This window comes from Nelumbo lutea, chromosome 5 (assembly GCF_056320005.1).
Source record: "Nelumbo lutea isolate HS-2025 chromosome 5, American lotus-T2T, whole genome shotgun sequence".
Taxonomy (NCBI): domain Eukaryota; kingdom Viridiplantae; phylum Streptophyta; class Magnoliopsida; order Proteales; family Nelumbonaceae; genus Nelumbo; species Nelumbo lutea.
In genome coordinates, this window is record NC_142688.1 from 12,891,136 (window position 1) to 12,904,310 (window position 13,175).

Consider the following 13,175-nt stretch of genomic DNA (forward strand, 5'->3'; position numbering starts at 1 on the left):
TGCTTCTACTGAGTATATCTGGTAGTGTCCATGCAATGTCTGATGCTTCATTTGGTGCATATTGTATCTGATACATAGAAGTATCTAGGTATCATAATATTGGGAGTAGACAAGTTCTGATCAATATTTTATAATTTTCTATTTACTTCTGCATTTCAATATGGTAGGGGCATTTTAATAATTTCACATGTTATATGTGCACCATAAGCTTATTATTTTGATTCATCTAGTCGAAATTTGGTTGAGTTAAAATTCAAAACCCACAAATTCTACTAGCCAGCTATTATAGTCATCAACAACTCACAAATTCATCGAAAAGAATGACCCCCTGAATTGGTTAAGAACCCTTCTTTGCACTCTTAACACAATTCGGGAGAAATTGTAATATTTGTATCTCTTCAATGAATTAATGTCTGTTCTTGCCAAAAAAAGCATTGGAAGAGTCATTCTACATCACTAAAGGATTGAAATTGATCCAAGTATGTGTTCCTTTTATCGTCATCATCTAAGCCTTGTTATGTTGGGTCGGCTATAAGAATTCTTTTTCGACATTCCCTTCTATTCAATGCCTTTCTTTAATGTACATTAATAAATGAAAATTTTCTTTTGTAGTAATTTTTGTCCTTCGGTGTGAAACCACATCCATTAGCTCTTATATCAGGTTGTTCTTTATTTATCACTTTTAATCATGTTAAACTTCATCGTAGAACCATACATTGAAACCTATTTTCCAAATTTGTGTTCTTTACAAAATGAAGTGTCTTTTTGTGCAAGATGTACTCCACATCCTACCAAAAGTTTTCATAGTTGTGGAATAAATTTACGATTCTTGAGTTTAATCTCTCAGATCCTTCGTAACCAAGTGAATCCTACCTTTAGTACTTTAACTCTCCCCCAACCCTAATCAAACCAATTATTCGGATTGGACATCTTTCTCTCTCTCTCTCTCTCTCTCTCTCTCGTGCGCACACGTGTTGGCTGGAACCAAAAGGTTATTTGGAAATCAGTTGTTGAACAGGAGATGGTGCTTTGCTCTTGAATCAACGTCTGATTGATCGTCAGGTTATACTTTATAAAAGTCACGATTTACAATAGAAAAAGCATGTGCAGCGTCTGGAAAAATAGAAATTGGTGCTAGGAAGAGGCCTTGTCAGCTATTGTGCTTTAGTGCTCCCCAGACCAGTTTTGAAAAGCGATGGCAGTGGTAGGATTCTTTGCAAAGAGCAATACACGTACGGGCTAACGTATATTCTTTTCCATCCCTCGCGCTGCAAATTGATCTACTTGATTCAATAGTCTCCTGATTTTGTCTCAGGGATAAACAAAACGCAGAGATTGTAAGGAATTTTCAACGGTGACAAATCATTCATTTGGTACATGAGTACATCCACCCCGTTACATTACTTCTTTCTCTTAACCTCGGCCTCTGGGAAAACCGTAAAAGACGCTCAATTTTATCAAACCACGATCCGCAAGTAAACTTCACGCTTAAATTACCATCACAACCTCTATTTGGAACTCAAATACATTTGCATTAGTCTTTTGGAATGTTCTCTTTCTTCAATCTCCGAAATGTTTATTTTTTTCCCCCATTCCTTAGGCTGTGCTTGGTTGCAGTGCAAATAGATGCAAAACTATGGCAATGCAAATGATTTGGGTGTAAATTCAAATATATTTTTGTTTTAAATTTAACCTTATTTTGTTTGATTGTACTAAAAATGAAGTAAAATAACTGAAGCAAAATAAAGAATAACCCAAAACAAAATTAAACCAAAAATTTCATTCTTTTTCATTTGATTTGCACACATGCATTTGAGTGCAAATAAAATTGCACTGCAACCAAATGCCGCCTTGTGAAAACAAACGCAGGTGTTTTTTCCCAACCACCGCCAAAGGATTATTCACTCACCGGCAGGGAATGAAGACTGGGTTTTGATGGTGTGTATAGTTTTATGACTTTATCCTATGAAGATACTGTTGTGATAGTAATTCGGTTTTTGAATGCGGTTACCCCTTATTTTGCCCATCACAAATGCACAATTATAATCCCATGAAATCCACATCCTGCACCTTCTCGAGTTCTCTCGGTTCAGTAAGTCATCTCAAACAAAACTATTTTAACGAACGACCAACAATCAGATCTTCTTGAGCTGTATTCAAGCCTTTACCTCCCCTTCTTTTATAAACCTTTTTAAAACTTGATGGATATTGGACCAACATTCGAATTTTGATCTGTATTCAAGCCTTTACCTCCCCTTTTTTATAAACCTTTTAAAACGTAAACAGGACATTGGACCAACAATCAGATCGAGCTGTATTCAATCGAGAGAAGACTTTGGTAATATAGATCAAACAATAATTTTTAACACTCCTTACGCTTCTGAAGGTGCTAACTTGTCATCTAAACTAGGGATGTCAATGGACTGGATATTGGCCCAATCCGACTAGGTCCAATATGGGTTCATTACAGATGGACCAGGTCCAGTTCAATCCAATAAATATTTTGGACTGGACTGGTTCAATTCAATGTCTTATTTGACCATCCAGCCTGTTCAAATTGATTTTACTTCGGATTGTGTCCAATCCAAACCTGGTCCACGATACCCCTACCCTATTCTTATCCTCTGGCAATGGACTGGATATGGGTTCAACCTGGCCTAGTTCAATATAAATCAATGATCAGGTCCAATCCAATCTAATAAATACTTTGGATCATTAAGTCTGGAGCAATGTATTATTGGACCATCCAATCCATTCAAGTAGGTTTCGATTTGGATAGAGTCCAACTCAAACCTGGTCCACTGACACCCCTAATCTAAAAGTGCAACTTGGTGAGGGTTGAATTGAGCATTTGTTACAATTTGAATAGGTGCAGCGGCCTATAGGCCCGATGCAATATAACTTATGGCAGAAGCTTGTTTCCCTATAAAATATTTTCTTTCATGCTTTTTTTTTTTTTTTGGGTGGGGGGGGGGGGGGGGTTGGGATTTTTTTTCTACTGCCCCTACCTTTTGAAACAGTCTCTTTACAAACTTGCGCAAGCCGATCTCTAGGAGGGAGCCTGAGATTCCAATTGTTGTTTTGAGATACCCATTTAAACCCCTTTTGCCCGTCAGGAATTCAGTTGACACCTTTACCAAGTAAAGCGGCAGTGGGCATGAGTCATTTTAATTAATTAATAATTTTTCAGTTATGGTTTAAGTGAAAGCCAGTTTCATGTAGGTTGAAGAGTGAAATAAATAAACGCAATTTACTTGAAAAAGTTGGATGTGAAATACAAATAAGTGCTTATTTAGATAAATTATTGTGTAAACACTTATTTTTAAAATAAGCATTTTCAAAGATATGGCCTAAATATAATAAAATATTTAAAGGAAGTATATCATCTCTCTGGATTGTGACATCTTTTTGAGTGAAAAGAAATGCCTTACGTGCACATGTACAAACAGCATTCTACAGTTCACCTCAGACATGGTGCAGGCGTTGGAGATGAAAGGCGTTGCATGAAGATATTCATTAGGTGAGGCCGATGAAGGGAGATTGGAACGAATGAAATAAATGAAGGGAAGGTAGAGGTCGTAGAGCAAAGACTTGGCATCCAGTTCAGTGATGTTGACGATAGAGTAGGGGCTGTGAGTTGTGAGGGGGAAACGCCACTGAGCTATAGGGAGGGTTTGGGACCATCTTCTGGGCATCAGAAATTCAGAGCTGGCAAAACAAAAACTGGAACACACGTGGTCACCTCAGACTAAGCCATCAATGCAAAACCAAATCGGATTTGCAATTATTTTGTCTGGGTTGTCGTCTCTTTTATGTGTTTACATCAAGCCTCGTCTCTAACTAGCAGAGCTTAGATCTCTCCTACCTCGTCTCTCTCCGTCTCATCTCTTTAGTCTTTGCCTCAGATGCAGCATTAATGTAGCTAATTAGGACCATAAATACAGCTTTTTAATTGGCTATGCCGCCTAATCAAAGGGCTTCCTATTACAAGAAATGCGGAAAATTTTGATGTAGTCAACGCTTATATTAATCGTAGAAGTACGTAGCTACATGATCCGTGATGAGGTTCCATTCCATCCATCATTCTAAGCTGTTTCAGTTCTGGCATGACCGGTAGTACTATGGTAGTAATATATTCGACCAACCATTTCTTGTTTTGTTGGACCACATGTACAATTATAAGGTTGGCAACTGTTCATTCGGGTCTGGCCCAGGGACAATGATCATCTCAGCCCACGGCCCTGAGCATGCACCAAGCTACTAGCTTTAGCTACACGTATAGTGAGTGTGTCCAAGGCAAACTTGGTTGATGATAAAAAGATATTAATGGGGCCAATGAATGGTTTGGAGTTTGGACTCTCTCTCTCTCTCTCTCTCCATGTTGCAGTGTAGGGCTCACGAGGGCCTAGCCAGCATTAGGGTGATGACAAACAGGGTCACCTTCATGCTGTAAATCCATAATGGTCTTTATAGTAAAATTTCGGCCCAATATTTCAAAGGACTGGATTTGGGCTTGAGACATGGACCACCGTCCACCAAAATTTCGAATCCCATTGAGGGCTTCAAATTCAATTGGGTATATATTCCTTTCAATGCTAATGTAAGGTACCTTATAGTCCTCCTCTCAATAAAAGTAGCTTTCCGGTCACAAATTACCAGAGAAATTGATCGGTTGGATTGGTGAACTAGCAATTTTCAGGATGATGTAGATTCATTTATGTTGGGCTTGCTTTGTTTTTAAGTGAGAGAACATCATCATAATTTCATAGCTCAGGCCTCAGGAATAAAGAAGGAATCTAGGAGATCTCCTTTTGGTTTCCACAAGGACCAACTGATGAAATTCTGAGCTAGCTGCTCCCTAGGATCCACGGATAGGACATCCCATAGTGGTTCACTAATTACTATGGTAAGAAGAAAACGATCTAAGAGTTTAGGTTGCAATATACAATTCCAAGTTCCAATACAAAATTCACTTTTGATTTTCACCACTCAGTCCCAGTACTCTCTCGGGCCTTTTTGCATGTGGCTGCTTTTGCCCTTTTTCCTGGTTCCAACTTCTTTCTATTTTGGACTCACGCCCACATAAAATATGAATAGAAGTCATTGAAGGCCCCCACCCCAAAACATAGGACCACCTCCAGCACATTAAAGAATGTTAGTTTTGGACCTTGTGTGTATTATATATTGGGCTTTCCTTGATTTCTTCAACATTGTTAAATGTTATCTCACAAGACAAGCCCTGATAATATGCTGCACCAACACAAATACCTCTCTCTTTCTCTCTCAAAGCTAATTATATCTGTTTTAATTGTTTTTTTGCTATTATATGCTTGAGTTTGATTGAAAACCCTTGTCACACAGCACATTATCCAAGTTTTTTTTTTCTTTTCTATATTACTTTTTACCATTTCTTCTGCAAGTAATTTACTGAGCTTCTTTTTTTCCTGGTGGGCATGAATTAGGATATATAGCAGCTTGCTAAGAAAAACTCTACTTGTATATCCAAGGAAAACTAATTGTGGAAACAAAAGTGAAAAAGAGGAGAGGGAAAAACATATGAAAGTAGCTAGAGAAGTTGGTTAATGGGGGGTACAATCATTTTATAGGGCATGACTCCATTTCATTGATCGGTTTGGTGGTCAGACCGAAAAAGCAGGAAAAGCTATTGAAATGTTTCTCTTTAATAAAATGTGTATACATGGCCCCTTTCCATTCATGTTCTTGTACGTGGGACATTGCAGGACGGAATCCGAGCATCAAGCATGCCAAAAATCCCTATTTCAATCTAAACCAGGCAACCCAAGGATGAATGTTGAACCTACTTCCCCATTTTGGTGGCTTTCTACTTTCTAATGGAGCTCTTGACCCACTAAATGGTTCTGTTACTCCCCTTAATGCCCAAGCTGAGGAAAAGCAAATATAATACACCCATGAGTCCCATCAGATAGAGAATTTACTGCATTGGTCAAATTTTTAATCCATCAGCCATATGCCCTACTTTTAAAGTTTTGCCCATTTTTTGTTGAATATAGAATTCATCTACAAAAGTGAATTCATTTTACACACTTCTCACCTCACAAAATGTTTGTACCCCGAAAATTTTCATGAAGAGAGAGAGAGACGAACTACTTAGGGACCATTTGATAATGGTTAAAGTTGCTGAACTGACAACTTTTTTTTTGGGTCTTTTACTGGATAAAATAATTAAATAACAAAATATTGAAGGGTATAGCAATCCACCCAAGTTTTAAATTCATCTATTAAATTGGTGAAAGACAAAGCAATAAGGTTTTCAATGGAAGGAAATCTGTTGAACAGACCAGTAAACACAGCTTTAGCCTTTAGGAAAGGTCTCTGGACGATTCAATTATTAAAAGCTCTCTCTATTTTACAAGGCTGCCTGGCCGTTGCAATATCCACATTTTGTTTCATTCAATCAGGGGCCATTCATTCTGCATGCATCACATAAATGGCATTTTGCTTTCCTCAGTAATCGAATTAACGTCATCGTTGAAGGTGGAAAGGGAGGAAGAAATTGAAGAAAGAGCGGCAGAGAAACATTTTTTGATTCTTCTCAACTGTTGAAGCAATGAAATGAATTGGGGTGTTAAACTGTGAAAAAGCATGGAAACCGGGCATCCTCTCTGCCTGGGTTTGCAGGTTTCCACTGGCATAGCATAATGCGCATGGACGTTGCCGCAAACGTCTCTGCAGTCTGCGTGAGGCTGACATTAATTTTGCAAAAGCTTTTAATGCATAATTTGATATTCAAGCAAAAGCTATGGGCTTACTGTTTGTAGATTGGCTCAGATTTTTGAGTTGACGCGTGGAATCCGCTTGTTTTGGAAATGGGGAACCTTTTCTTGAGATGGACGAAAGGGGTAGAGTTGGACTAATGCTTCCAATCTTTATTTATTTATTTGGTTCAATTAATTAAACTCGGCTATTTTACAGATTTTACAATTCATGTAGGACTCTGCTTTTATTATGGCTGTGTTTGGTTTGATATATATTTTTTTATCAAACCAAGCATGGCCTATAGTTATATAAGGTTTCTTGATCAGGTCCATTAGGGTGGGTTCTTCTCTAATTTCCATAATTTAGAAATGACTCATCCAATTTCTGAACTGTGGATGAACTTTGGGTTGGCTACATGTTTCAGTCCTCCTCCAATTGTCCTGGACCATTCAACATTCAATCTTATGTTAGTTAATAGCTTAATATTTGACTCAATTGATCTTAAATGGTGGAGCTTTTAAGAAATAGAGCTATTAATTTATTTCTTTTTTTACAATTTTAATAATGCTGCATCCTTCCATGTTCCACTTTTAAATGTTAGAGGAGTCGTTTAACAAAATATCCTTGTATTTTTTTTTTTGCTGATATAACAATTATTTTTATTAAAAAAATACTCATTTATTGACAAACAGCCCCTTAGATGCCAATGAGCACCGTTTTTCTAATCAATTTCTCTCATTTAATGAAGGACGCAGCACTTTGCCACTTCACTGACAAATGGATAATTAAGATGATAATCAACTTGGGAAAAGAATTCAAGTACTAAATACAGTGTTGATTATATATTCATCAATGGAAGGAGCAAAATAAATTCCAAACCTTACCACTTCGGTTTTTTAAACCTTTGTTGTGGTTGACTGGTTGTGGCACTCACTCCAATGCGATATATCTCTACTTCAATTCAATTCTTTTTTTATTATATATTACACATTATATGGGAATATGGGATTAAAGAGTGGTGACCGAGTAGGGTGTATATTTTAGAGTCCCACTGATCTAATCACCTAGGATCTGTAGGTATGTGCCTCCGGAGGGATGCAAAGAGGAATCAAGACCTCACACCGATCTTACAGCCCCATTTCATCGTATATTGAAAATATTTTTCAATAAATAATAATAAAAACTATAAACAATATTCCCAATGTGCGGTGGGATGCGTTGTGATGAATAATGCTTTGTGAGAAATAGATTCAGACTCTGTGAAGTGACTGTCTCTACTCAGTCACCGATTAATTCAATTCAAGGCAAAGGAAAGAATCTATGCATGAAATACCCTAATATGGTATTGTTGATTCATTGTACTTTGATGCTTATACTAGCTGTATGTATTTGAATCCTCTTGTATGATCCAGCTTATCGTTTGGGTAGATAAGCCTAAGACAAGGGTGGCATTTATAGAAAGTTGATGTTGATTGTGCACTAAGGACTAAATATATGGCCAAACCAAAGGGTCTTATCTATCTAATCAAATTGTTTAGATATATTTGCTTGTTTTTTCTTTTAACTTTTATTGCCTTCAATTTGCTTTTTATGTGAATTATATATTTGCTAAAAGTTTCTTTCAGTTTGAATAGATACCCATAAATCTTTGTGTTTTGTGATTAAAAAGAGATGAAAGTGCTGATCAATTTATTATTATAGATTTTCCTATTGCTTCTTATTAGCTAATTCCTTGGTCCACTAAGCCACAAACTGTATCCATTTGTTGTATGAATTCAAATATAAAAAATATAATATAGTTACAAATTGAAAATAAAAAATCACATTATTAAAAAATATCAAATAAATTAAATAAAATTATAACAAAATTTACAATAATTTGAAAAATGATATACAACTGTTGAATATACAAAAAATATTGACTTCATCATTTTCTCTTATTGTTCTCGACTTTGATCATTTGCTTCAGGTGAAATATTATGTGTAGTGTCATGCCCTCTTTTGTCTTGTAATCTATTTTCACATTCCAACCAATCTTTAAAGCAGATGCACATCTCTAAAATTTCATCATTCATACAACTTCTTTTGTCATTCAACACCCTAGTACATGCATTAAAACAAGACTGATGGAATTTTAGACACGTGAGGGGTTAGTAGATCACGTGTCATGGCGACAAGAACTATATAGTTTTTTGCATGTTCACTCCACCAAGCTAAAATATCAAAATTAATTGTTCCCTTCAAGGTGAAGGAAGAATCACTCTAAAGTAGAAAAATTTGCTTATAAATAAAGATTAAGTTCAATAAATGAACTTGTTGTCAAGGTAGTGGATTTCTGCCTCTTACTTATTAAATAAACAAAGTTTTTCTCTTACACTGTTGGACTCAAGTTCAGAAGTGGAAGATGCAATTATACAAGTTGTAGAATTTTTATTATTCCTTATTATTTCAAATTCATATAAACTATACATTTCAATTAATAAACAATTAATTTCTTCTTTTTTATTTCAAATTTCAATATTCATATTTTCACAATATGTTTCAAGTGAAATATCTAAACCATCTTTCCTATTCCTAGGATTTAATATTGTAGCTAAGCAATAAAGAGGAGAAATGTTCTCCCAATATTTTTTAAAAATTATTTTTCGTTATTTCAACAATACTTTTAAATTGTGGATTCTTTCTATATTTTGCAAAACAATCACTAATCATCATTAATTGATAAGCTAAATTACAACTAATTGAATAATAAATACCCATTAATTCATTAGTTGTATCATAAAAATGTTTTAAAAAATCTCTTATACAAATTGTATTTCCTAGTCTTCCTCAAATATAATATGAGTAGGCATTTTTGCATTATAAAAATTACTAAGAATTTGTTCGTGAAAAATACAGATTTCTAACATAACATAGGTAGAATTCCATCTATGTTTAACATCTAATATAAAATGTTTATATTTTAAACCATAATTTTGACATAAATATTTAAATTCTTGTTTTCTTGCTCCAGAACTTTTAATATATAATACAATTTATAATTTTAGAAATATGAGTAGAAATAATATTTAAAGCATCATGAATACATAAATTTAAGATGCGACATGTGCATCTGATATGAAATAATTTACCATTTAAACATTGTTTTAATTGAGATTTTAAAATATTTATTGATGAATCATTATTGCTACCATCATCAAAACTAATAGAAAATAATTTATTGTTAATTCAATAAGCATGTAAAGTATTTAAAATACTTGCAGCAATAGCTGGGCCAGTATGAGACCATTCAAGCCTAGTAAAACTTAAATTTTTTTTTTATTTAAAAGCCAATTTTCATTAATAAAATGATTGGTAATACAAATATAGTTTATGTTAAATTTAGAAGTCCAAATATCATAATTAATTGCAACTTTAGAATTAAGATTTCATAACATATAAATTAAATTTTGTTTATATGAATAAAAAAATTTTAAAGCATCTAATCTAATAGTATTTATAGACAAGGATCAAAATTTTGTCAGGTACCGACCTGTATCAGCCGATATGTATCGCATCGAAACCTTCCCAATATGCCCCTATAAGGGGTGTTTCGGGTCAGCAAGTGGTTTAGAGGGTAGACCAGTTCCTTTGAACTAGTTTCGAAAAAAATAATAAAGAAAACACATATAAACAATACTGATACATGCCGACCTGTATCGATATTTTGAACCTTATTCCTAAAAAAAATTTAAATTATGAATTTATAGAATTACGTAACCATTTTTCAAGTTTAGTATCTTCAACTAACAAAAATGGTTGTTTAGTATGTATAATGTATTTTACTAATTCTTGCCTCATTTTTTCTTGAGAATATTTAAAAGTACCAAAAACCCCCACCCAATTTGTATTTGTGTTGTTTCTCTCCCTTCTTCTTCTTATTCTTTCTTATGGGTGAACAAATGTATGCCCAAATGGTCAGTACCACCCTTGCCACAATAGTTAAAGTCTTTCCTACATTTTTGGCAAATAGTTCTTTTTCCTTTCCCTTGAACCTCCTCTATTTTAAGTATTTTCCAAACCGGGTTAATCAACTTAGTGGCCTTCTTTTTCTTTCTCCTAGTATCAATACTAGGGGTAGAAGTTCCATCAATACCAATAGCATCCATATCGATGCTAATACTACCATGATGTGACTGAATATTGTTGACATTGAACATGTTGGGGAATTGGTTTTGGGGGGAGCCAACCATTTTTTAAATTCTAAAAAAATAAAAAATAATCTAATTGCTCTTACCCGGATTATCGGTTTGGAATCCCAACTTGATTGCAATGGTTAAAGCTTTCAACTCTAAGAGTCCAAGCCTCCAAAATTGCTAACTTGAGATACTTGAACTATTGAGCAAGCTTTTTTCTTATTGAAACTTCAATAAAGTTGAGAATTGGAGAATCGAAGAATGCATGAGAGATTGAGAGATTGAAATTTGAGAGAGTATGAGAACTAGAGAAGATATTAAAAGAATTGTTGAATTGGTGCGATGAGAATGGTGGAGAATAGGGCTATTTATAGAAATTGAAAATAATTTAATTGCCTAAAATGCCCTAAAAACTAGTTATTTTTAGTTGTGGGAGGGGTATTTTAGTCATTGTAAAGTTATTTATTACTTTACCCAAAATATCCCCCAAACTAGATGTTATATAACTATCGGGGGGCATTCATATCATTCATTCTTTCTCTCAAAACCAAAATACATAAATACCCCCTATATAACTGTTTATAACTATTATGGGAGGGAGTGTATTTCTATAAAAAAAAAAACCAAAACCAAAATTGATTAATTTGCTGTTGTATTGCAATAATAGTAGAGATGCACCAACCACAGATGATGGGCCTCATAAGGGGTGATCATTTCTAGTTCTACCTGACACGATGATATATACATAATATTATATATATAAAAAATGACACACGATATTTTATATATTAAATATAAAATGTATAATGACATAAGTCCAAAGCCTGACCCATCTCGGGCCCGGACAATAGCCCTGCTCGTCGCCTTTTACAATCAAATTGATGGTAAAGATCAACCCATAAGAGCACTTGTTGCAGTGGCCCTATCTAAAAAATTTGTACCAAATAGATATTCTTCCCCTCCAAACCCTCCTAAAATAGTATATTGATTTGTTTGTATTGGGAGAGTCAACAAATATTGTACAATGATAACACAAAAAATATGACTTATTTAGCAAGGAGACTAGTGGGGTCATTGAACTTGAAGGAATCCAGAGGAGTACATGGTTAGTTCCCATTAACAATTAATCATAAGCGAGCTGGCATCTGGACCATTTCTCTGTTTGGTGTTTGTCATCCATCCTCTTGCGTTGTTCACTTGGTATTTTGCATGAAACAGATTTTATGCAGATCGACCGGCGGCAGAAAATCGGGACGGTGGCAAGTGACGATAGCATAGGCCAGCTCCCATTTAGGAATCCTTTCAATCCGTCATGTGGAGGGACCCTGGAGAGCTACCTGTCCAAGGAGAAAAAACATATATAAGAACAAGACAATTTCATGATCTGGATGAGGTCACTGTTCGAACAGGCGGCAGGCATGAGGCATTCCTCCCCCTTCTCCTGCCTTGTATTCATATTTCATACCACGCCAAGTAAATTATGGCCAACGCAATGTATATTTGGTTTCTTTTAAAAGGGTCAAAAAAATAATAAACATAATTGATGGTTGAGATGGTAAAGGATTATAGGGAGATAGGATGATAGGAAACATAACAAACACCTGGCTTCATGATTGTGGAGGAGTGCCTCCTGTGTTTGGCTTTGGCTCCTATGAGTCTGGCTTTAGGTTTTATATAGACCTAATTCTTAGATATTTCTTAAATCTACAGTTTTTCTCTTATTAGGGGAGACAGGATAGATTAGTTTTGGTATTGGGTGAATTTTTTTTTCCTTTAAACTTTTGAATGTAGAAAATGTTGTTTTGAATTTCGAAAATTATCAAATATCTATTTTGGTTTCATATATGAAAATTTTTGTTTGTTTTGTTTTTTTGGAATATCATTGGAAAACAAAAAGTCATATGATTGCACTTTAAGGGATAAAGGAAAGTCAACGACCATTCTTCTCTTATGTTGTATTTGGTTTAAAGGAAAAAACAAGAAAACAAAGAAAAATGTAAATAAACCTTTACGAATCTTGTATAATTTTTTTTTTTACCTTTCCATTCATTTTCTTGCTTTTTCTTTCAAACCAAACGCAGTCTTAAATTTAAAAATTTAAAGATTAAAATTAAGAGGAAACAAATAGGCCCTCAGACAAATAGAAAGATTGTCATTTTGATGTATTCATTCACAATTCACTCTTCACATTCACTCTTATTAATTCATGAATCACAGGCTACAGTGAAGATAGAATATAGATATGGTGATCCCCAGTTCCCC

General features: G+C 34.7%; 1 long non-coding RNA gene across 1 annotated transcript; it reads right to left on the reverse strand.

Annotated features, from left to right (window-relative positions):
• Positions 1 to 11,930: 11,930 nt before the first annotated feature.
• LOC148850420 (uncharacterized) lies at positions 11,931 to 12,546 on the reverse strand. The gene is made up of 2 exons (XR_016098844.1): positions 12,515 to 12,546; positions 11,931 to 12,250 (listed from the first exon to the last, which is right to left on the reverse strand). It is a non-coding gene; the product is annotated as an uncharacterized LOC148850420 (long non-coding RNA).
• Between the last annotated feature and the right edge of the window lie 629 nt (positions 12,547 to 13,175).